The sequence below is a fragment of the Danio rerio genome, chromosome 13, assembly GCF_049306965.1.
Source record: "Danio rerio strain Tuebingen ecotype United States chromosome 13, GRCz12tu, whole genome shotgun sequence".
NCBI classification, from domain to species: Eukaryota; Metazoa; Chordata; class Actinopteri; order Cypriniformes; family Danionidae; genus Danio; species Danio rerio.
The window spans coordinates 45,069,043-45,095,782 of NC_133188.1; the positions used below are offsets into that span (position 1 = coordinate 45,069,043).

The window sequence follows — 26,740 nt, forward strand, 5'->3', positions numbered from 1 at the left end:
GGGCGTAGGCGCGCCTCGTGGAGGGGGCTCTAGCCTGAGTGATGGTATTAACCACCGCAGTCGGTAGGTTACCTAAGTCTTCCTCGCGTCTAGGGACCACACGTGGAGGTTCCAAAGATCGGGGCGAGGGTGCCAGATGGTGCCCTGTCCCTGAGAGAGTAGGTCCTCTCTCAAAGGGATCCGCCGGGGGAGGGCTGTCGCGAGGAGTGAAAGCTCTGATATCCAGGTCCGGTTGGGCCAAAGGGGCGCAACTAGCAGAACCTGTTCCTCGTCCTCCCTGACCTTGCACAGAAACTGCGCGAGCAGGCTCACTGGGGGAAACGCATACTTGCGCATGCCCCGAGGCCAGCTGTGGGCCAGTGCATCCGTGCCGAGAGAGCCCTCGGTCAGGGAAAAAAACAACTGGCAGTGAGCGTTCTCGGGGGAAGCAAACAGATCGATCTGGGCCTCCCCGAATCGCGCCCATATCAGCTGAACAGACTCGGGGTGGAGTCTCCATTCTCCAGGACGTAACAGCTGTCGTGAGAGCGCATCGGCTGCACGATTGACCGTGCCTGGGACGTGAATGGCGCGCAGCGATTTCAGCCGCGGGTGACTCCAGAGGAGCAGACGGCGGGCGAGCTGGTGGAGAGCGAGGAACACTGCCAACAGCTCTAGGCGATTGATATGCCAATGCAGCTGGGCACCCTTCCAGAGGCCCGCAGCCGCATGCCCGCGACACACGGCCCCCCAACCCGTGTTGGAAGCGTCTGTTGAAACAACAACATGGCTGGACGCCTGTCCTAGAGGCACACCGGCCTGTAGGAACGAGGGGTCGTTCCAAGGGCTGAGGGCGCGGCGACACAGCGCAGTAACCGAGACCCGGTGTGTGCCCGCGTGCCATGCGCGTCTGGGGACCCGATCGTGAAGCCAGTGCTGAAGTGGTCTCATATGGAGCAACCCGAGCGGCGTGACGGCGGCTGCGGATGCCATATGCCCCAGGAGCCTCTGAAAGAACTTCAGTGGGACCACTAGTTTGCTGTCGAGCTCCCTCAGACAGTTCAGCAACAGGCGAGCGCGTTCCTCGGAGAGGTGCGCTACCATGGTGATCGAGTCCAGCTCCATCCCGAGAAAAGAAATCCTCTGCACGGGGGCGAGTTTGCTCTTTTCTCGGTTGACCTGAAGCCCCAGTAGGCGGAGATGCCGAAGCACCTTGTCCCTGTGCATAATCAATTGCTCCCGCGAGTGGGCTAAAATCAGCCAGTCGTCGAGATAATTGAGCATGCGAATGCCCGCGAGCCGAAGGGGCGCTAGGGCACCCTCCGCGAGTTTGGTGAAGACCCGCGGAGACAGAGAGAGCCCGAAGGGGAGGACCTTGTACTGCCACGCTCGACCCTCGAACGCAAACCGCAGAAATTGGCGGTGGCGTGGAAGAATGGAGACATGGAAATACGCGTCCTTCAGGTCTATGGCTGCAAACCAATCCCGAGGACGAACGCATTGGAGAATGCGCCTCTGCGTGAGCATTCTGAACGGCAGCCTGTGCAGACAGCGGTTCAAAACGCGCAGATCTAGGATTGGCCGTGACCCACCGCTCTTTTTGGGTACGATGAAGTATGGGCTGTAAAACCCACTCTCCATCTCGGCTGGAGGAACCGGCTCGATTGCACCCTTCGCCAGGAGGGCAGCAATCTCCTCTCGCAAGACAGGGGCGGACAGGGGGTTGACCCTGGAGAAATACACGCCCGTAAACTTGGGGGGCCGTTTCGCGAACTGAATCGCGTAACCGAGTCTGATTGTGCGTATGAGCCACCGCGAGGGGCTGGCCCGCGCTAACCAGGCAGGCAGAGCCCTCGCTAATGGAGTCATCGCTACAATCGCTGACGTACCAGCGGTGGGGCAGCGCGGAGTGGGTGTGCTGATCCGGGAAGCACGAGGGTCCCGCGGAAGAGCTGGAGGAGAGCGATTCGCTCTGGCTCCGCACCCTGACTCCGGAGAGGGGGATGGAGGGCTGAGGGAAGGGAGACCGTCCCCCCAGCGCTCGTGTGCCACTGGTGAAGCACGTAGAGTCTGCGAGCCGGAAGGCAGCGCGTCCCAGACTGGCAGAACTCGTGCAGTCACATCCGGGGAAGGGAAAAAGTGCTCTTTTACTGATGTTTTGGTGGCACTGAAAAGTACCGTTGTTATCGGGGCCCCGCCCTCCAGCGGGGAAAGAGCAAGTTTCCTCTTCTCCGGATGGCCTGTCTCAGGGACGCTTCGCGGTCCGTTTACCGGACTTAACGGCGCCCTGGGCAGGAGGGGCTGCCTGCTTTCGAGGTGAACGCCGCGCCCGCTTGGCCGGAGGCGCAGGCGGGGGCGGGGCAGCACTCGTTGGCGGGCGCCCTCGGCGAGGAACAGCGGAGGTGGATGGCTCGGCGGGCGGAGCGGGCTTACGGCCACACCGATAGATGACATTGCCCATCGCATCCGACTGCTCTTTCACCGCCTTGAATTCCTGGGTGAATTCACCGACGGTGTCGCCGAACAGGCCAGCCTGGGATATGGGCGAGTCAAGAAAGCGAACTTTGTCAACGTCGCGCATATCGGCCAGGTTTAGCCAGAGGTGGCGTTCCTGAACCACAAGTGTGGACATCGTCCTCCCCAGCGCACACGCGGCGGACTTAGTAGTCCGAAGAGCATAGTCGGTCGCGGTGCGCAGCTCATGTAATAAGCTTGGGTTGGACCCGCCCTCGTGCAGCTCGGCCAGCGCCTGCGCTTGGTAGCACTGGTAGGTGGCCATCGCGTGCAAAGCAGAAGCAGCCTGGCCCGCAGCCTTATAAGCTCTGGCTCCGAGGGAGGCAGACAACCTACAGGCTTTGGACGGGAGGCGGGGCAAACCCCGCCACGTAGAGGCGCTGCGCGGACAAAGATTGACCGCGATAGCGCGCTCCACTGACGGGATCGCCTCATACCCCCTGGCAGCTCCGCCGTCAAGGGCGGTGAGGGCGGAGGCACTCGCAGCACGGGCAAAGAAAGGTGCCCTCCAGGACTGCGTGAGCCTACTGTGCACTTCCAGGAAGAAGGGGACGAGAGGCTTCGAAGGCTTCGCCTTCTGGTCCTCTACGTAGCACCCATCTAGTCGGTCCGGCCGCGGAGCTGGGGGATAAACCATCTCCAACCCCACGGCCGAAGCAGCCCGGGAAAGCACGGCTAACATGTCCGCTTCAGGATCCGATTTGACAGCGCTCACCTGCCCGGAGGGGGCGAGCGGGTCCGGATCTTCGTCGGACAGTGAAAGCCCACCCTCCGATGCCGCGGAGGACATCTGATCTCCGGTGTCAGCGTGTGTGAGAGCTACCATCTGGTTAGACGGATCACTCTCACCACCCGAAGCTTGGATGGAGCGCCGTGAGGAGCGAGAGGTCCGCGAGCCCGTGGGCGGCGGATTATCTCCCGCTGAAACCCTCAGATCTGCCCGAGCGCCCGCTGCTTTTTTAGAACAGGAGGCAACTGGGGTGGCTCGCTCTCTTGCGAAAGTTAGCCGCGATCTTAGCTGTGCAACGGTCATGGCATCGCAATGACGACATGAACCGCCCGCGAGCACCGCATTAACATGCTGGACCCCCAAACATGCAATGCAGTGATCGTGTCCATCATCCGGAGCCAGGAAACCCCCGCATCCAGAAACGCACAGTCGGAGCGCCATCCTGAAAAGGACGTGCTGCACGACTGTGTTGCTCTTTTAGGAAAGTTGCAACTATACACACCGCTCTGGAGGACCGGACCCAAAGAACCGCAGGCAAGGGAGTAACCCAGCTCGACCGTCTGCCACCGCGAAGACCCACTCTGGACCGGGAGACACACTCGTTCGCTCTGAAGTGCTGATCAGCAAAAGGAACCCTCATCGACTCACTCAGAAAGGATCTGAAGCGAAAAGGATGGCGTCTGCTGGCTTCAGGTGTGCTTATATGCTGAGATAATTGCAGATGTCGCACACCTGCGCAAGCTTACGCTGCCAATTAATTTCATTCATTGGCCCGTTCAATACTCTCCAGACAAGCGGCTTCTGATCCGAATCCTCCCAATGCGTGGATTTTACAAATCAAATCCACTTATAGTGCTGAAGTTCCCCCCGAAGGGGAACCAGACTTTTCTCATCGCAATATCTTCGTCTTGAAGAAACGCCCCCACCCAACCCCACTTTCCCTCCTTTCAAACGGGTGGCACGGTGGCCAGTGATTAGCGATGTTGCCTCATAGCAAGAATGCCCCTGGTTTAATTCCTTTCCAAACCAGGCAACATTTCCGTGTGGAGTTTTGCTCGTTCTCCCCGTGATCGCGTGGGTTTTCCCAGGGTCCTCCGTTTTCCTCAAACAGTTCAAAAACAAGCACCCTAAACAATTAATCCAAAATATTTTTAGCCAAGCTCTGAGTACACCTTCTCAGCATCCATATCTGACACTTAACTACAATAAGCAGGAGGGGGAGTCATCGAGATCTACCTGAGCCCAAACTCCCCTCTCGCCCTGCAACGGGAGGGAGCCCAGGGCTTGAGGATTTTATAAGCTCAGGGCTCGCTCCCAGGACAGCACACCAAACTAGCTTTATTATCAATCATCAGCTAAGTGTGAACTCTGGAAAGAAAAAAAAATTAAAGGGCTCTTGTTCACGTTAAATTTGTCTCAGATAATTTTGTAAAAAAAAATTGTGACTAAATCGTAAGATTAGTATCGTCAAACTTATTGAATCAAAGGTCAGGTGAATAGTTACATCCCTACTCACTGTACAGAAATGTAAAATATGGAGCAATCACTCAGTTTATTCATTCATTCATTTTCTTTTCGGCTTAGTCCTTTTATTAATCCAGGGTCGCCACAGCGGAATGAACCTCCAACTTATCCAGCTTATGTTTTACGCACCGCACGCCCTTCCAGCTGCAACCCATCCCAGGGGAACATCTAATCATATTGTTTAATCCTTCACCTTTTTCGACAGAACTTCTAATGCCAAAACTGTTGTGTGACCACGGTTTAAGGAGAAAGGGTTAAGGGAAGAAAAAAACTCTACAATATTTTGAATTTGGACTGCAATCCTTAGTTCAACCACTGTCAGTCCCACATGTTGCACCTTTAACTTTTTTTTTTTTTTTTTTTTTCAAATTTCCCTTGTGTTGTTCCAAACTTAAATTAATTTCTTGTCTTTCAGGCAACAGAAAGTGGGGGACTGAGGCGTTAAAGCTTCAAAAAGGATGCAAAGCCACCATAAAGAACCATGAAAGTGGTCCATACGAGTCCAAATCTTCTAAAACCATACATTCGTTCTTGTAGCTCAAACAGGTCTGCATGCTGCTAGCAATGTTTGAAGCCCGGGGAATCCATGAATCAATAAAGCGCGGTACACTGAATGCAATGTACAGAAAGTTGCTTTTGATGAAAGCATTTACCGAATGTCAAAATGCAAATGTAACATAATAAATAAACAAACCAAAACTCAAACAGTACCTTAACTCTTCTTGGCTCATTCATGAAAATTAAGTAAGGTTTATGAATCATTCTTTTGAGTCAGAACTTTGCATGAATCAGCAAATACGATCTGAAGGATTCAATCAAGAACTGACCTGACTGATATGATTCTGGAGTTCATCTCACTGACTATGTCTTCATTTAAAAAGTGTATAATTGGTTTATTAGTTCAAGGCTAAAATGTCTTCATGCGAATCGCCTCATCAATCTGACTGAACTGAATTTAAATTAAGTGTTGATCAGATAAAGTGGTGGATTCAGACTCGAATTATCTGTTTTATATGTGCAGTGCAGTGAAGCATATGTTTTAAGCATTAATATTTTATTTTGCGTGTGTTTGTTTGCTGAAAGTTTCCTAACCAGAACAACAGTGTACACTCCTTAACTTAAATAACTGCTGGAAGGGCAGCACGGTGGCTAAGTGAACAGCAAGAAGATCACTGGTTTGATTCCCGGCTGGGCCAGTTGGCATTTATGTGTGAAGTTTGCTTGTCCTCCCCGTGTTTGTGTGGATTTCCTCTGGGTGCTCTGGTTTATCCCACAGTCCAAAGACAAGCGGTATAGGTGAATTGGATAAACAAAATTGGCCGTACTGTATGAATGTGAGGGAGAATGACTGTATGGGTGTTTCCCAGTACTGGGTTGCAACTGAAAGGGCATCTGCTGCGTAAAACATATGCTGGAAGAGTTGGCGGTTCATTCTGCTGTGGCAACCCCTGACAAATAAGGGATAAAGCCGAAGGGAAATAAATGAATGAAAGTACTACTGGAAAATCTGACTAGCTAGTCACTGTTTGGTTTTCTAGTACTCTATTGGGCTCTCACATACTTTCTGCTTCTTCATACTGTAGCCGTGGTGGGAACAAATGAATTGCTAAACGATTCATATGAGAGTCGCTGGGATAATTAGGTTAAAAATAAATGCATATTAAAAGACAATGTAAGTGTTTTTTGACCTTGCACGCATATCAGCATGTTGTTGGAGACCTCAAAAATCCAAAATATGACCTTTTTAATGGAAAATAGGGGCTTTTTAAGGGTGTTTATTTACTGAAATTTACATTCAAATTAGTTTAATTTTTATTGTGCAACGTATACTTTTAAGGTCTTTATGAATAGTATATATTTTGAAAATGGGAAAAACAACAAATCGTTGTATGAATGCTGTATGTTTAAATAATTTTCCATTAAAAATAATGATTGAAGGACATGAGACCAGGTAGAACCAGGGAAGAATGCAGCATCTCATTTTTTCACAGAACGCATTCACTGTTCTCCTGAGTTCATTCTTCCGAGGTAACTTGGCAAGACCGGTCTCTACAAGAATGCAAGTCCGCTCTCTGCATTCTTGGAATTGAGAAATGGCGCCGGTCTCCTTAACCAAGCACACCTGATTCAGATCATAAGCTCATTAGCAGAGACTGAAAGACTGTAATGGGTGTGACAGACAAAAGAGATATCCATAACATGCAGTGTTGGTGGTCCTCCAGGAACGTGGTTGAGAAACACTGCTATAGATGAACATGTTTTCTTCTTTACACAGTGTTGTTTTTAAAAATTGCTCTATTTGCAGAAAGTTTGATTTGATCCCCCAAACCCCAACTTTAAAGTTTTTTTTTGAAAGCAGTCTCATACAAAGTCCCTTGAATGGGGCTTTCATACTATCACTTGGGATCAATTGATGTAATCGTTTGATTCAATTATAATTAGGATAAAAAAGTAAATTTCTACCCTGCTGCTGGAAGAACACATTTTGAACGTCTTTCCTATCTGATTGACATATTTCTGATCTTGGAGCTACTAAGAAGCAGGCACGGGACGATAACAGTTTTCAAGGTATACCACAGTTTGGAAAAGTAAAGGTTTTAAAACAGCCAAATTGTTTTGCTATACCGTTTCTATGGCGTGTGTTAGTTTTTTGAAGTTTTTCTTTTTTTTTCTTTTTTTTTTTTAGGACAACAGTATCTCCAATTGTAAAGAAATCTATGTTTTTGAAACTAATGAAAACAGCAGAAGTCAATAATTCATTTGAATTATTTAGCCTGACATGTTAAGCTAATGTTCAAAAATATATGAAATGTTTCTTAAAATAAAATATACTTAGTTAAATGAGAAAAAAGTTTAAGTTTTTACCCAGACATTTGAAAAGTATATATTTTAGAGCAGCAATTACAATACCGTGAAACTATGATATTTTTATCCAAGGTTATCATACTGTCAGAATCTTATACTGGCCCAAGCCTACTAAGAAGCTGATGTATTAATTATGAAGGTCAAAAATGTGACGGTGTTGGTGTGCCTCTAGGAAAGGCATGAACAAAATATACCTGAGTCAACCTAAAAAAATATATAAATAAATAAATAAAACAGGTACAGTTAATCATACTACATCATGAAAGTGAGTGACTACTGGAGACATATGAATTTGTCAAACTGTATTTATGTGTTTACTCACTTGCTTTTCTGACAACTGTGACTGATGTGCTGCAAGTGTGCAGACAGAACTTTACATCTCATTTCTGCATGGAGAAATTGACTGCAGTGTTTCTGATTATCCTCTAGTGCAGTGTTTCCTAACACTGTTCCTGAAGGCACACCAACAGTACATATTTTCAACCTCTTCCTATTCAAACACAACTGAATCAACTTCAAAACCTGAAATGGATGGGTCAGATAAGGGAGACATCCAAAACATGTACTGTTAGTGTGCCTCCAGGAACAGGGTTGAGGAAACACTGCTCTAGTGTACAAAACTGAGGCTAGTAGTAAGCATCCATTTATATTCAATGTCTTCTGCTAAGTCATTTCTTATATATGATGTGTAAACAGCTGCGTCTTTGATGTAGGGATGCAACGATTGTAAATTTTGGTTGTGCGATTACAGACATAATCTCGGTTTCACGGTTATTATGATTATTTTCATTCATTGATTTTAAAACCCAACCAGTTTAAAACTAAAATTATTTTACATTTGGTTTTGTAGTTCGGGCCTAAATACATATTTGTTGCCGTTTTAAAAGTTCATTTGATTGACTATATAAAAATCAGTGGATATTATTGATGCATTTATTGGGTAAAATTGCTACTTTTTAGTGTCATTCAATGTGTTTTTGGTCATTATCAATGCAATGTCACCTTAATTGTGCAGCGCAGCAATAATAGACCCAGTGCCAAAACAATCACAACACTGCTGCTTCCGTGATGCTTATGCCTCGCGCTGACACGCTGCTTCTGCGTGCATTATAAAAGCTCTAACCTGTTAACATGGACGCCAAAAAAACATGCGCTGCTCACACTTGCGCTGGGAAACAGGTTTGAGTCTTTCGGCACTCTCTCCAAAAACACTTGATTAATCTCGGCTGGCGCATCAACACTCGCCACATGATCGCTCTCACAGGCGCTATTATTTGTAAGTGGGTTTGCAAACCCTTTGTACTTTACATTGCTTCCTTGCGTCCCTCCATTGGAAATAACTAACTTGAACGAGCTTGTCTTAATTAATATGTCATAGTCAGTCCACTGTGCTTGGTTATAAGTCTCGGTGTACAAACTAGCTCACAGTTGGCATAACTTTGTTTAGTTGCTGCAGTTTTGTTCTGTGCAAAAACAAGGTGTTGAGAAGCCTTTACGATTAATTAACCGTGACGAATTAAAATGCGGTTAATAGTGAAACTAGTAAATCATTGATGACAAAAATGTAGCATGAAACAGAAAAAAACGGTTTCAACATGACAGGGAACAGTGACGGGGGATCAGAGTTAATTAATAATCTAATAACACTTTTCTTATCAAATAAAAGGTTTATTCTACTCAGATATGTGCATACAAAATCACTGATCCATATTAGTAGATATTTTTGAGCATATGCAGTATCTTCAAATTTAAAAAGATGTCAAAAATGTATACTGAAGATTGTTATTATTATTTAAATTATGTATTGTTATTATTTTAATGCATGTAATTTATTTATTTTTCTATTTATTTATCTTCACCTTTTGAATCATTTGTTTGATTCCTGATGTTTCAATGTTTCAGAATAAGTTTGTATATTTTTTTTCTGACCATTTTGTTCGGAACAATATCCAATACATCCATAAATGCAAAATGTGCATAAAACAGGTGGATGAAATGAAAATGTGTTGGGGGACCCCAAAAAGTTTATAAATTTTTAAATATCAGCTAAATATCAAATATATATAAATATAAATATCAGCTCTAATACAGTTAAAAATTATGAGGAAATATTGACTCCTTAACGCAAACTTTTCAATATTTTTCTTTTTTTTCTTTGTTTAAAAATTTTTTTTTTCATAATTTTTTTTTATTCTCTTTTTTTTTCTCTTGCTCAGAGGATATGCTTGTTTATAATTCATAAATTGTATTTAATTTTGAGGGGATATTTTGAAAATAAGAAAACACTTTAATTTTTCCTATGTTGTAACAGTCGCTGGTTCGATTCTCGGCTGTTCAGTTGACATTTCTGCATGGAGTTTGCATGTTCTCCTCATGTGCGTGTGGGTTTCCTCCAGGTGCTCTGGTTTCCCCCACAAGTCCAAAGACATGCACTATAGACCATTTTGAGGGGTGTAAACAAAAACAATGGTCCCAGCATGTTTCCTGTTTTACATTTTTAATTTCTATAGCTTTCAAGAAACCTGAAAGTGTCACATATCGATACATAATGTTATGATGATTGTTTTCACATTAAGTTATGATCGAATTACCTCTTGTTACAGTTATGAAATAGTAAAATAACAAGCAGAAAATGTTAATGCAAATGACATGACCACATTGAAATGGTCTATAAGAATCTTGGTGTGACTCTGGAGTCAGATCTGAGTTTCAATAGTCATGTCAAAGCAGTCAGTAAATCAGCATACTATCATCTCAAAAACAAAGCAAGAATCAGATGCTTTGTTTCTAGTGAAGATTTAGAAAAACTTGTTCATGCTTTTATCAGCAGCAGGGTGGATTACTGTAATGGACTCCTCACTGGTCTTACTAAAAAGACAGTCAGACAGTTGCAGCTCATCCAGAATGCTGCAGCCAGAATTCTAACCAGAACCAGAAAATCAGAGCACATCACACCTGTCCTCAGGTCTTTACACTGGCTGCCAGTTACATTCAGAATAGATTTTAAAGTATTATTACTGGTTTATAAATCACTAAATGGCCTAGGACCTAAATACATTACAGATACAGTATGCTCACTGAATACAAACCTAACAGATCACTCAGATCTTTAGGATCATATAAACTAGAAGTTCCAAGAGCTCAGTCAAAGCAGGGTGAATCAGCTTTCAGCCACTATGCCTCTCGCTGCTGGAATCAGCTTCCAGAAATGATCAGATGTGCTCCAACATTAGGCACATTCAAACCAAGACTGAAAACACATCTGTTTAGCTGTGCCTTTACTGAATGAGCACTGTGCTGCGTCCGACAGATTGCACTATCATGTTTTTCTTTTACTTGTTTCTTTTATTCTTGTTTATGTAAAGCACTTTGAATTGCCACTGTGTATGAAATGTGCTATATAAATAAACTTGCCTTGCCTTGCCTATAGGTGAATTGAAAAGAAACTAAATTAGCCGTAGTGTATGTGTGTGAATGAGAGTGTGTGGGTGTTTTCCAGTGATGAGTTGCAGCGGGAATGGTATCCGCTACGTAAAACTTGTGCTGGATTAGTTGGCGGCCAACAATGCTGATTAATAAAGGGACTAACCCAAAAAGAAAATGAATGAATGAATGAAAAACAACATTTTTCCAATGTCATCTATGTGTTAAGTCAGCTTTATTAATTTGGTTCTTTTTACAATACAGATTCCATCAAAGCAGCCTGACATGAATGCGAAAAAACACAGCATTATCAATTGTGAAAAAGACATCAAACGTGAGACATTCAAATTATCTTGTAAAGCAGGTCTCAAAAGACAATAGTGTCATTATACTGAGCTCAAGTCAGTTCAGTGTTGATTCAGTTCAAGTGCGGGGTGCTACAGGATTGCGGTGCTGTGTCACGGACGAGCATGTTAAAAATAAAACTTCCACTCACTCTCATTATGTCAATTATTGCCACTTTATTTAGCATGAACCACTTTTATGATACTCCTGTGATGCATCTGCATCCTTTTTTGAAGCCTGAAAGCCTCTGTCCCCATGGGGACTAATGGCATGGAAAAGAGCAACCAGCACAATCCTCCTTTTGTGTTCCCGTACAAGTCGTGGGGATTTGTACCAACAGGAGTGCAAGTAAATGAAGACCGAACTTTCATTTCTAGCTGAAGTACTACTTAAAAATCGCTCCCTCTGCCCCAAGACTCTACCTTCTATTCCAGCGCGTCTGTCCATCTTAGTCTCTCTCCAGCTGTTTTCTTTCTCTCTCTGCCTCACAGCTTTTTCTCCCTCTCCATCTCCATCTGTGTGGCCGTGTGAATGGAAATCATTTCAAGCATCACTACCCACGGCTAATGCTGAAATGTGTTCTCTAAGGTGTCCACAGTGCATATGAATACAGTCATGCCTAAGCCTAAGATACCACACAGTCTGATGCTCAAACAACCTCGAGGCACATAATGAAATCCTCGCTGTTTAACGCACAACACGAGCTTCATCCTTCTCCCCTGCCTTCTTAGTAAGTCATAAGGTCTCTGGTCAGTTCAAAGACATCCAAAGCTGTATTATGGGTTTTAAAAGGTCATAGGTCAGCTCCGACAAAAGGCGAATGAAGGTCAGGTGGATGTCTAAGACTCTGACCTCCGTGTAATTGCCTTAGGGCCCTTTAAACCATGTCATTGTACGGCTTCCCATTTTCTGTGCTTCACTGGTCAGAAGTGCTGCTTACAGCGGTTTGATACTCATAAAACTTACACCAGGCTGAGCAACAGACCAGCTCTTGAGAGAGTTGCACGATTCATGGAAACTTTCATAAATATGATGAGAATTGCTTCCCTTCAAAGTGTAACATGGTCATTTCTTTCTGTCAGGTAGATTACATTAAAGAAACCCATTTGTGTGTAATGACTCAGCAAAGAATCAATGACAATGTTTACATGGACATCAGTAATCTAATTATTTACCTTAATCTGAATAAGACGATAATATGATTAAGGTGTTCACATGAGTTGCTTTTTGAATGTTCTTTTCATGATCCCATTTTACATGTTATCCCAGCAGGCACACAGCATTATAGGACGTTATTATTAGGTTAGTGTTGCGGTTGCCGTATTTTGGTGGGATTTTTGCATCCCATTCTCTCTCTCTCTCCCTCTCTTTCTCTCTCTCTCCCCATCTCTACCTGTCGTATCCTCTAGGTACACCCTCGCGGAAGCCGATTGGTCAGGAGACCAGTCACTCATAATTGGGTGACGTGGCGCTGTCACATATAAGGACGCCAGGGAGAGCGGATGACAGCGCGCTTTTCCTTCGATCCTGTTTTTGCCGACATGATTTTGTTATACGTTAATTTTGCTTAATTTTCATTTGAATAAAATTATTTAGTATTATTTCTGCCCATTGAATTACTTTGTGATTTCTGTACGTTGTATTTTATTGGGTTTTTTTTTTTAATCGCTTTTTGGTACAACTCTTACCTGGCAAAACAAAAAAGATTCTCCAGTTCACAGCCTTCTTTTACACATTTTTTAATAGAAATTGATGTTTTTATTAAATCTCTTAGACTAGTTAATAATAAGAAAAGTGATTGATTCTTAGTTTTTTATGATAAATATTTTGGAAATATCACGGATACATAAGTCCTTCTTTCCGCTTGCTGTATTTGTGCTATGTATGTATATGTTTAAACCTATATTTATTTATGTTTTCTTTCTTTTCTCTTTTTTGTTTCTCTTTTTATTTAATTTTTAATGTTCATAACATAAAAAAATTTTTTTAAAAAAAGATAATATTGAGAGTTGACTTTGTCCTCAGAGTAAGGTGGACAGGGAAGATGTCATACGACTTCCATCCTACATACACGTAGTCAATCCATTGTTTAAAACACCAGGTAACAGGTAAGAAGTGAATGCCACTTATGTATTTGTTTTGTTTTTAGTTCAGAATAGGTAAGATACGAATTTTGGTTGAATTCAGGTTGGATGTTGTACATTGAAATTGGCCTAGGCTTGGGAGGTATCCAAATTTTGATACCGTCAAACCTCCTCCCTATTTTACCTCGATATCCGGTATTACCGAGCATAATAAAAAAAATGACGATGTAAGGCTCAGACAGCGTCACCAAATTGTTGGCTTGTGCCTAAACCATTCAGAAACTGAATACCTTATATGCGACAATAGGTTCGCAGCCACCTGTTTGTCTTGTTTGCATCAGAGATCTGCGCGGGATGCTCTCTCTCATTCACACACATGCACACACACATGCACACACACACACTCACACACACACTCTCACACAGAGAGAGAGAGAGAGAGACAGCACCAAGCGACGCACAGCACCACTCTCTCTTTCTCTTTCTCTCTCTCATTCACACAAACACACACACACACACACACACACACACACAAACAAACACAAACAGCATCCATGCGCGTGCTCGCTTGTTTGGGAGCGATATTGTTAGACCGAGCGCCCACTCCCTTTCAATTTACACCGACCGTTCGAGTTACCGACCGTTTCTGTGCTTTATTCAAAAATGTATTCCCGCACCGCAAGAAATCTAGTCGGATCTCGCGGTACAGCAGCGGAAATACTGCCAAACTGCAGGTCTCTTGGTGCTCTCTCTCTCTCCTCCACACTTTCCTGTGATGACAATCACGCATACGCATTTGTAGGCATTAATTAAATAATATTTAATAATTGTCTCCTAAACATGTGCATTGTTTTTTATGATGGTATAACGGTACTGAAACTGACACCATTGCTATTTTTAGATCCCGCGGCATACCATATTACCGTATTACCGGCCAAGCCTACATTGGCCTGACGTTGGGTTCTGATGTCAACCCAATTTTCATTTCTAAACAAAATGCAACATCCCTACAATGTTGGGGTACAACGTCAATCTGATGTCATGTTGACCTCCTGTGCCTGCTGGAAAGTACATAGTTCGATTAACGTCATTTCATCACCATTCGACCAAACGATCACTCTGTGCCACAAACTGAATATTATTTGCAACTGTATTATTTGTTACTTGCAACATATGCAGGTTCTGTTCACAAAAGTAGACGGGCGTGCGTCTATCATTCAGAGAGAATGCGCGCCCTCTCTGTGTTCAGCTCACGGTCAGCAGCTCAGGTCACGTGTGATTTCCCGATCGCGAAAACATCATTACATTAAGACAAAAATGACATTTTTGTCTTAATTTTTTCATCTCTCCTGAACTTGAAAATATGATTGACAGAATCGTACAAATGCTGGATTAAGATTGTCTAGGGGGTCGAATTGAGATCGTGATCTTTTAACGATTAATTGTTCAGCTCTACATGACACCATATGTAATTTCGGCTATTTCGTTTTTGAATTTTCATTTTAAAGCAGCAGTTAGGTTCTCGCACTATGCATGCAAACAGATGACAGCGGATACAAATTCTCAAGCAGCAGGCCGCCTCTACACTAACCCTTCATTCTTGCCCCTGCAACAAAGTCAAGGGACTTCATATTGTCAGTCAAATCCAGAATTCTCAGTACAGTTATTGTTTCCCGCTCGCACCCTGCTAGATACAGTACTCATTTTTTAACAAGTTCATCATCCTGATTGGTCAACTTCTGATAGATTGGCTCTTCGACCACACACACCTCACCAATTTAAGCCGACAGCTCTCTAAATCTTTTTGACATGTTTAAAATGAGAGCTCATAAGCCACTTGGCCTGGCTTAAAAATTCCTCTCAAATGGTATGAGCCATAGCCATACATGCTCCTCCCATTGGAAAAATCACATAGTGGCGTGTACAACACCAATATTCACATGATGGACACCCACCTTTACAGAGCACCCATGGCAAATGTTTGTAAAGTTAGTGATTTAGGTATTTAAAAACCTTATAACATGTATGTTCATGTCACATGCATAAAATAAAACCTAAGCCAAATCTTTATCCATTGTCTAGACTATTTCTCTCCAGAAGTTATGATCAATAACAAGGTATTGTTTCAAATGTTTGCCCTCTGTCATTGTGGATGTCTGTTGTCTCAGTATCCATAGTTTTGTGTTGTTCTGCATCTTCTATTATTTTTTTTCTGGGGAAACTGGAGCACATGGAGGAAACCCATGCCAACACAGAGAAACATACAAACTCCACACAGAAAGTGGAGAGTCCCAGAAAGTAAAGTCCCTTTACCAACTTATCCAGCATATGTTTTACACAGCAGATGCCCTTCCAGCTGTAACCCATCACTGGGAAACATCCAAACAAACTCATTCATACACATACACTACGGATAATTTAAGCTTACCCAATTCACCTATACCACATGTTTTTAGACTTATGGGGAAACCGGAGCAACCAGAGGAAACCCACGCCAACAAGAGGAGAACATGCAAACTCTACACAGAAATGCCAACTGACCCAGCCAGAACTCAAACCAGCGACCTTCTTGCTTTGGTGACAATGCTAACCACAATAACTACATTGAAATCTGATAAATGCAGATTAAGTCATGAACATTAGCACTTTTTAAAATATAAAGTTTTCTAATATATTTTTTGAACTACAGTGCTTGAGCTCCAACTGGAAGTGTGGATTGATTGTAAGAGGTTGGCTTGGGTGGCATCAACACACCATTATTCCAACCAAATGATGTTTAAAAAGATAAATTCAGCATTAATTGTGTCTTCACCCTGACACTGAACGCGCATTTCAGATAAGAAGCCCAAGGGGAATCACAATGTCACTGCATTTCATCATTACAAGATACAAATGTGATCACAGAGCATGAAACTTCTGACTGATCTTAAAGCTCCTCAATTATCTTGCATTTTTATGACAAAGCATTCAGACCTAATCTCCTAATAAAATTCAGGATGACTGCATCATGTCTAACTAGCGAGGCTTCTTTTAGCTGAAACTTTAGACTGAAACATGCACGCTATCTCATGAGATCACCCCAATCCTCCTTCTAACACACACACACACACACACACACACACACACACACACACACACACACACACACACACAAACAGATACAGAGACATGCACTCTATCCATATCAATGGTGTCAGCTGAACACAGATGCCAACTGAGCTCTAGTCTCACTGAACTATTCATTACACCAACAGCACATCACTGACTCATTCAAGGCTTTTAACAGATACATTCTGGGAAATGTTAATGTAATAAAGTCATCAGCGTAGAAAACCCCCCATTAAAAAAACACTGTGATTTCTTTTTCAGCTGTTAACAGTGAAATACAGCAAAAAATTGAGTGTCACAATGATTGGCTGATCATGCAGTTAGAAAGAAAATACCTGTCTAGGATGTTGATAACTGGTGCAAAAATCTAACTAAGCTGTAAAAATGACAGGCTAATTACAAAGTAGCAAAGTAGACAACTCACACACTCGAATGTAATAACTTTTTGGTCAAATGAAAATGACACAATCTACAAAAGCTGCAATAAGCTATAAGTGAACTGGTTTCAAGCAGAAATGATATGGCTCCTGGTGCACTTTTCTACACACCTGCAGTGTTGACCGAGCACATGATAAACACACATATACAAACACACACACACACACACACACACACACACACACACACAAATTACTAGATATATTTATTAATAAATATACTAATATAACTAATATTACTTTATATATTACTAAACTCACTGATATGTAGAGGCCAATATACATTAGCTCACTACTACACGCCACTGGCATAAATAAAGCATTACAGATGCAGATTCTGTGCCATGAGAAAATGGAAACAAATGGGTTAAACGATGTGGCTGATGGAAGTGAATGAAACGGTAAAGTTTAATCCATCAAATAGACTAGTAAACCTCTCAAAAATGCTCTAGAATTAACATCACGTTCAGTCGCATTTGACTTCATTAGGCTATACCAGACATGACTTGAATGAATAAGAAAAACTTCACAGAGAAATGAATCGATCATGTTTGTCCCTAGGATGGATTCAATGGAATACAGATCCAGATCTAAAGAGGAGTGATAGCTAAATAAATAAAAGAAACGTGGTGTCGGTTGGAGCTCTTCAAATGCTTCTGTATTTGCTTAATATACAACAGAGATCTTTCATCCAGTCTCTTTCAAACGGACTTTGATGAAATTAAAAGAAAGAAACGTCAACTGAGGCACACTCAGACACGCGCTAAAACCATAAAATCATATTAGCAATTCGTTTAATGCTCATAATATTGCTTACTCACGCAGTTTATTTCAGTTATTTCCTTTCCTCATGTTCCCGCAGACCGCCGTTCACAGCAACAGTTACGCGAGCGTTTTTCACTCACGCGCCGCGCGGGAATCATTCATTCCTCCTGTCAGGAATTTACCGGACGGTCTCCGTTTCACTCAAACGTTAACCCACCATGTCGGATTAAAATCCAAGCTGAGTCTCCCCGGACAGACCCACGCAACGAATCCCATCAGTTGCAGTAGGTATGTGTCTTTTTCACTGACGAGGACGGACCGCCAGAGAACCGGTAATTTTACTTCTTACTGATTCTCCTTAAACGCTTAAGAGCAGGTCGGATCCAGGACGGTGTTGGTTAGTCCTCAAGTAACGATAGAAAGTAGAATGACAGCTCGAGTTAAAGTACAGCCCACCTCACACAACCCTCATTCAACCTTCTCTGCCTCCCTCCTTCTCTCTCTCTCTCTCTCTCTCTCTCTCTCTCTCTCTCTCTCTCTCTCTCTCTCTCTCTCTCTCTCTCATGAGGCAATAATCTCATTTGCCTGGTCAGAAAAGGTAAGGACAGGTAAATCTTTATGTGAACTTTGCAGTGTGCGAGAGGTTCATATGATGTCATAACATGTCCTGGTCATATCTAAATTTTTCCATTACAAAGTTACAATATACTTCATGATTTTTTTAAATATTATTTATTTGACCTCTGACCTTTAAAATGTTTCAAATAACAGTTATTTTATTGTACACCATGGTAGTTTGTTGCTATAAATTACCTATAAATCATAATCATAATAATGCATATAAAAATAATACAAACACTTCCATGATTAAAATTAGGCAATAGTACTTGGTTTCATTTAATATATTCTTAATATATTACTTAATATAATATATATTAAAAATATAATAAATAATAAATAAATAGACAAATAAATGTGCTCTTATTTAAAATGTAAAATATTCACACACAATGTTCAAATATGTTAAATAAATAAATAAATAAATAAATAAATAAATAAATAAATAAATAAATAAATAAATAAATAAACAAATAAATAAATAAATAATCATGCATACTCCCTCATACTTCTGGATTTATTTTCAGCTCATATTGGTTAAATATAACAAAACCGACTGCTGGATTATTATTATTTTTAATAACCACACATTCTTATTTGGTCCATATTTTTCCCAAATGTGAGTTTAAACAACCCAGCATTTTACAGTGTAACCATGACCAGAGTGCAGGAAAAAATATTAATATCTCTAAAAATACACTGCAAGTTTTCTATTTCTTTTGTTTTGGTTGGGGGCCAAATATTTCCCAGATGATATTATTTGTATGACCTCTCAACTTTAAAATTCTTGAAATTAACATTTATTTAATTATAAACCATTGTAGTTGGTTGCCATAAATTATCTATAAATAAAATAATTATTATTATCATAATCATAATAATGTATATAGAAATAATACAAACAATTTCATGATAACAGTTAGGTAATAGTACTTGGTCTCATTTTATTTATAGATAAATAAATAAATGCTCTTTTTTACGCACAATATTCATGTAGTATGTTAATATGTTAAAGAAAGAAAGAAAGAAGTAATAATCAATTTTTGGTAATCAATTTTACCAAAATGTGAGTTGAAACAACCCAGCATATTATAGTATAATCATGACACTTTTTAAATAGTGGGATGCGTCTTAATTATCATGCTAGACACCAGAGTGAAAGAAAAATATTGAAACCCCCCCCCATCATAATCATAATAACGTATTAAAAATATAATACAAACGCATTCATGATTACAATAAGGCAATAGTACTTGGTCTCATTAAATTCTATTAAATGATATACAAATAAATGCCCTTTTTTAAACATAAAATATTAATGCTTCATATTAATATGATAAATAAATGAATAAATAAATAAATAAATAATGATGCATACTTCCTCAAACTTCTGGATTTTTTTTTCAGCCCCAAATTGGGTAAATAAAACAAAACCAACTGGGTCATCATTTTTTTAATAACCACACATTTTATTAGGTTGATCCATATTTTACCAAAATGTGGATGGAAACAAACCAACATTTTATAATGTAACCATGACTATTTTGAAATAATGGGATGTGTTTTAACCATCATGCCAAAAAAACAGTGAAGAAAAATATTAAAATCCCTAAAAATACACTGCAATTTTTTCATTTATTTTCTTTTGGTTGGGGGCCAAATTTGTCCCAGATACGTTTTTGTGAGACTCCCCTATTCAGCCAAATAGTGGGTACACAGGGACTTTCATGCATACAGAATAAGAACAAGCACATGCTGTGAACGTGCTGAGTTGAGAGTTAAATGCTTCTCATAAACATGACGCAGCCTCAGGTTGTGACACTGCAACCGAACAGTCTGAAAGAGTTTTGTGTTCCACCTCTTTAGAAATTAATGCGGTCGGTGACAGAGAGTAACAGAGAGATGCGCAAACACTGGCTGGCGGTGCTCTTCTCTAGTAACGTAACCAGTTAACATCTTAAACGCAGCTCAGTGTAAGCGGAGAGGCTGTGGTCCAGTGCTCACATAACAAAAACCCTTGTAACATCACACCAGTGTAGCCCACCACTGCAGAAAGGTACTTACACAGAGCATCCAGGTGTTAAATATTGCTAAATATAGCTATTTACATTTGATAAGCAAATAGATAAAAGCATCTGCTAAATGACTAAATGTAAATGTAAACAGTAAATGGCTTTTTAAATAAATGCATTTTTTTTTTTCAAATTTTGCTATGATAATTGTGGAAAATAAATGGTGTATTAAAGGGACAGTTGACCAAAAAACGAAAATTCACTTACCATTTACTTACTTTTAAGTGGTTTCACACATTTAAGAGTGTCCTGTTTTTCATTGAACACAAAATAAGATATTTTTAACAATGTTAGATACCCATAACCATTGACTTCCATGAGAAAAACAAATGTAATGTGTATTTATATAGCGCATTTATTGTGTAAAGCGCTTCACATTCATGAGGGGGTCTCTCCACACTACCACCAATGTGAGGCATCCACTTAGATGATGCGACGGCAGCCACAGGACAATGGCACCAGTCCGCTCACCAGCTAACGGTGTAGTGTAGAGACAGTGATACAGTCAATTCGGTGGATGGGGATGATTGGGAGGCCTTGATCGTAAGGGCCAATTGAGGGACTTTGCCTAGGACACCGGGGTTACATCCCTACCCCTTACGCGAAGCGACATAGGATTTTCATGACCATAGAGAGTCAGGACCTCTGTTTAACATCTCATCCGAAAGACAAGGCCCACTGACAGCATAGTGTCCCCTTCGCTATACTGGGGCATTAGGACTTACGCAGATCACAGGCTGAGGGCCCCCTGCTGGCGTCTCTAACACTACTTCCAACAGCAGCCTAGTTTTCCCATGTGGTCTTTCATGCAGGTACTGACCAGGCTCAGCCCTGCTTAGCTTCAGTGAGTCACCGGTCTTGGGCTGCAGGGTGATATGGCTGTGGAAATTCTATTGAAGTCAATGGTTACAGGTTTCCAGCATTTTTTAAAATAACTTATTTTGTGTAATAAACTTAAAAAGGTGAAAGGGGAGTAAATGATCACATCATTTTCAGTTTTGAGTTTGAATGTATGACCAAAAATGTATGTGCTCTAAAATAAACAATGTTAGTTTGTTTTAATTTAGTTATTAATTTTTGGCTCAGTCCCTTTATTAATCTGGGATTGCCACAGCGGATTGAACCACCAACTTATCCAGCGTATGTTTTACGCAGCAGATGCCACTGTGTATGGAATGAGCTATTTAAATAAACTTGTCTTGTCTTCCAACCCATCACTGGGAAACACCCATACATTCTCATTCACACACATACACTACAGATAATTTACTGTAGCTTGGCGCATGTCTTTGGACCTGTGGGGGAAACCGAAGCACCCACATAAACACAGGGAGAACATGCAAACTCCACATAGAAATGCCAACTGACCCAGCCGATATAATAAAATGAAAAACTACTTTTTTTTATGTTGCTTAAACATTTATTAGTGCAGTAACATCACCGCTTTTGTTTATGTATACAATGATAAACATTCATCACATTAAAATGTTAAAACTTCTTTTTCTTTTAGATTAAAGAAAGAAAGAAAGAAAGAAAGAAAGAAAGAAAGAAGTAATAATCATGCATACTTTTTTCAAACTCCTGGATTTTTTATTAGGTTAATCCATATTTTACCAAAATGTGAGTTGAAACAACCCAGCATATTATAGTGTAATCATGACAATTTTTAAATAGTGGGATGCTTAATTATCATGCTAGAAACCAGAGTGAAAGAAAAATATTGAAATCCCCCCCCCCCCTTTCCAAAAAAAAAATACTGCAATTTTTCTATTGCTAATGTTTTGGTTTGGGGCCAGATATGTCATCATAATCATAATAATGTATTAAAAATATAATACAAACACATTCATGATTACAATAAGGCAATAGTACTTGGTCGCATTAAATTCTATTAAAAAATATACACATAAATGCCCTTTTTTAAACGTAAAATATTAATGCTTCATATTAATATGATAAATAAATAAATAAATAAATAAATAAATAAATAAATAAATAAATAAATAAATAAATAAATAGATAATGATGCATACTTCCTCAAACTTCTGGATTTTTTTCAGCCCCAAATTAGGTAAATATAACAAAACCAACTACTGGATCATAATTTTTTTAATAACCATACATTTTATTAGGTTGATCCATATTTTACCAAAATGTGGATGGAAACAACCCAACATTTTAAAATGTTAAAACTTCATGATCTTTATCTGCTAACTTTAGGGTGGAAACTTTACATGCAATTTTCATTCGTTTGTTTTATTTTTTGGCTTAGACCCTTTAATAATCAGGGGTCGCCACAGCGGAATGAACCGCCAACTTATCCAGCATATGTTTTACACAGCAGATTCCCTTCCAGCCACAACCCAACAATGCGAAACACAAATACACTCTTGCAAGCACTCACATACACTACGGCCAACTTCACCTGTACCGCATGTCTTTGGACTGTGGAGGAAACACGTGGAGAACATGTAAACTCCACACAGAAATGCCAACTGAACCAGCCAGGGCTCAAACCAGTGACCTTCTTGCTGTGAGGCAATTGTGCAACCCACTGCACCATCGTGCTTACATACAATTTAAAATGTAAAATTAGAAGCATCACGATTCTGCTTTGAAAGTGTTAAAACTGCACAATTAATTTCCATTGTAAGTTAATTACCTTAAACACTATTTTGTAGCGATGCAACACACTGAAACCTGAAAAAACTGAAATCTGAAAAAACTTCAGTCAGCAAATTTAAAAAGAACCGTTTATTTCTTAGTGTGAATAACATATTAATCGTTTTAAAGACAGTTTCCACAAAAACATTCTGTCATGACAACTCGCTGAAAGATTTGGGCCCTATCATACACCCGGTGCAATTTGGCGCAAGGCACGATGTAATTGTTGTTTGCTAGTTTCAGCTTGGTGCAAGAGTCGTTTTGATGTTTTACAGCACGCTATTTAAATAGCAAATGCATTTGCGCTCATATGTGCGCCCATAGGTGTTCTGGTCTGAAAAAGTAGGCGTGTTGAGGCGCATTGCTGGTGCAATGCTATTTTAAGGAACTAGAATAGACTGTTTAATAGACCAGATCAAAGCAGGTCTATAGTCCAGCGCAGATCGCGTTAGCTGTGCACCTCGCTTACACACTGCTTAATATACACAGGATGTAGAGCAATACGCAAATATCTTTACATGTAAAAAAGAATTAAAGGATTGAAATATTACAAAAATTATCATTTTCTATGTAAATATAAAATCTACTGCCTTTATCTCGGGGGGCTTTTTCAGTTTATTCATAACAATATGCTTTTGTATAATGTTATTATTAGTAGTAGTATTTATTATTTGCATATTTTATTTGTTTTATTAAAAACAAGCTTAGATTTTTCCACCTGTCAAGTTTTAGACCATATAGAGCACAGCACGTGTATTAGGATATAACTCAGTTTTTTGAACACACTTCGTTATTATTGTTCATTTATTCGTTTGTGGGAAGTTAGAACTGAATTTAGAAATAGTGTTGAAACAAATCTTTGCACTTAATAAACAAAATAATTACTTATAGGCTAATGGATGTCTGTGCATTTAACACGTTTCTCTATTCATGAGAGTGAAAGGGAAAGTAAAGAATAAGGAGGCTCATTCTCTTATTCTCGCGCTGCAAATGCTCTGTTTAACTGTTTTCTTACTAGTGAAGCATTCAGTTTTTCCACTTACAAGGTCCGTCATGTAAATAGCAAATGTGCTATGGTGCGGCGCAACTGACTCTTAAAGAAAACGGGAGCTGAGACTGGTTTATTCTTAAAACACACCTATAACTTATCAACAGAATAAGCTCAACCCTGTTAGACCATGCGCTGCGGCGCAAAGCGGATTTTTCTGTCCTTAAAATAGCAAAAGTGGATTTGGACACGCCCTTAATGCTTTTGCGCCCTGCGCTTTAGACTTTGTGCATGGATCGTCAAAATAGAGCCCTTAGTAAGGTAATGATTAGGTATATGGAAATGTTAATGTTTTTGGTCTTGACGGCATAGATCTGCAATGCTGCTGCTGCTTTGATTTTTATGGCATAGCAAGTACCAGGACTTGTTACTGCCAGTATATTCACAGAATGCAGTCATAGAATATAACACACTGCTGCTGCAAGCATATAAGTAGCAGATCTTAAACACAGGTGGAGCTAGGGTAGAGGAGGGTCAGATTGCCCATTGCTAGCATAAAACAACACTGAGGCATTTAAAATGCTAAGGAGCATGTAGTTAATGACGTAAGAGCAGATTAGGTGTGATAGAACTTCATATATCTTTATATGTTTAAGGCAGTGTTGGTATTAGTTACAATGTAACTAGTGACTGTAATTTTCCATTCATTTCCCTTTGGTTTAGTCCCTTTATTAAACAGGGGTTGCCACAGCGGAATGAACCTCACAGCATAAAGGTCTCTGGTTCAAGTCCTGGCTGAGTAAGTTGACATTACTGTGTAGAGTTTGCATGTCCTCCCCATGTTAACGTGGGTTTCCTTCGGGTGCTCCAGTTTCCCCCACAGTCTAAAGACATACTGTAGGTGAACTGAATAAACTAAAATTGGCCATAGTGTATGTGCGTGAATGAGTGGGCATGGGTATTTCCCAGTTCTGGGATGCAGCTGGAAGGGCATCCGCTGTGTAAAACATGTACCGGATAAGTTGGCAGGTCATTCCGCTGTGGTCACCTCTGATGAACAAAGGGACTAAGCTGAAAGAAGTGTGGTTTATTCATAAACTAATTTCGAGAGGATCACGTGCTTATAATCAACACGGCTGGCTCCTTGTTAGCTCCGTAATAAGCCCTATTAGATGATTACGGAAGCATTATAAATAACCTGAGTTTTTCACTCCAGTTATCTTTGTCTTGAAGCCCCCCCCTTCCACCCCTACATCCTCCCACTTTTTCTGATCGGGCAACATGGTGTCCCAGTGGCTAGCACTGTTGCCTCACAGCAAGAACACCGCTAGTCCAACCCATCGGGCTGGTTGGTGTTTCTGTGTGGAGTTTGCATGTTCTCCCCGTGTTCGCGTGGGTTTTCCCCGGGTTCCCCGGTTTCCTCCCACCGTCCAAAAACATAAACCATAGCCAATCGACTAAAACAAATTATCACCCAATACAACCTGAGTTTACACTTCTCACGGTGACAAGCAGGGGAGTTCCCGAGACCTACCTGACCTCGAATTCCCCTCTCGCCCTTCCAACGGGAGGGAGCCCCGGGCTCGAGGATATTACGAGCTCAGGGCTCTCTCCCGGGACAGCATGCCAAATACACTTTATTGATTATCAGCTAAGTGTGAACTCTTGAAAATAAATGAATGAAATAACATACCCAACACTGGTTGAAGGTTCTTCAAGGAACTATGCCAACAAAAAATAAGAGTGTAGTTATGAATTCTGCTTTGCGTTTCAAAAGGAAAACAATAGCTGAGTCAAAATGTTTTTAGGAGAGCTTGAACTTGAAATATTCCTTTAACATCAGCTAATTCTGTAGTTTCTGTAGGAATGGAACAGTGCATTACACATGGGTCAAATGAAGATGATTTTTAGTCTTATTTGAAGCCATACCTTTACAGTAGAAATGCCTATTAACTGCGTGTAGCTTACTGTTACCTTAAGACTCTTAAGCAACATCTATGATTCACAGTGCACATCCACCGCACCTTGCACACAGTAGATCAGCCGGCAGCCCCAGGAGATCCATGTGGCAATCACAAAATGAACTGAGCACAGGCCTGAAAATAGAAAGTGTGCGTGTGAGCGAGGGAAGAGATAGAGTATGCGTGCGCGTGTGCATGAGATAGAAACCACTTCAAGGTCAACATAGTCATTTGTAGTCATAGCAGACCAATTAGATGGGTTTGATGTGGATGTTGGAGATGTTCTTGGGTCTCAAACAGAGACTCTATTGCAAAGAGAATGGTTTTGTATCAACATTTTTTCCGCATCTGACTACCGTGCTTCAAATGCACTTCCGGTTTGAGGAACGTCAATTCAAAATAACTAAAACAAGTCATTTTAAGTAGAAATGTTGTGCTACAAAAATACGTACAGTTGAAGGCTATTGTTAGCCCACATGTGAAATGTGTAACGTTTAACTAAGCAGGGACATTTTCAGAGTTTCTCCTACAATATTTCTTTTGGAGAAAGTCTACTTTTGTTAGTTTGGCTGAATTAAAAGCAGTTTTTAAATTATTAAAAATAATTTTAAGATGAATATTATTAGTCCCTTCAATAATATATTTTTTTTTCAATAAGCTACA

At 41.0% G+C, this 26,740-nt stretch overlaps 1 protein-coding gene across 25 annotated transcripts in view; it reads right to left on the reverse strand.

The window, feature by feature from the left end:
* pcdh15a (protocadherin-related 15a) overlaps positions 1-26,740 on the reverse strand; it is a 759,862-nt gene that overhangs the window by 422,534 nt on the left and 310,588 nt on the right. For 17 of the 25 annotated variants that reach the window (XR_012388481.1, XR_012388479.1, XR_012388484.1 and 14 more), the window contains 1 exon segment: positions 17,831-18,258. The exons of 5 other annotated variants lie outside the window; for them this stretch is intronic. The gene's annotated coding sequence lies outside the window, so the exon portion shown is untranslated. 25 annotated transcript variants of the gene reach the window in all.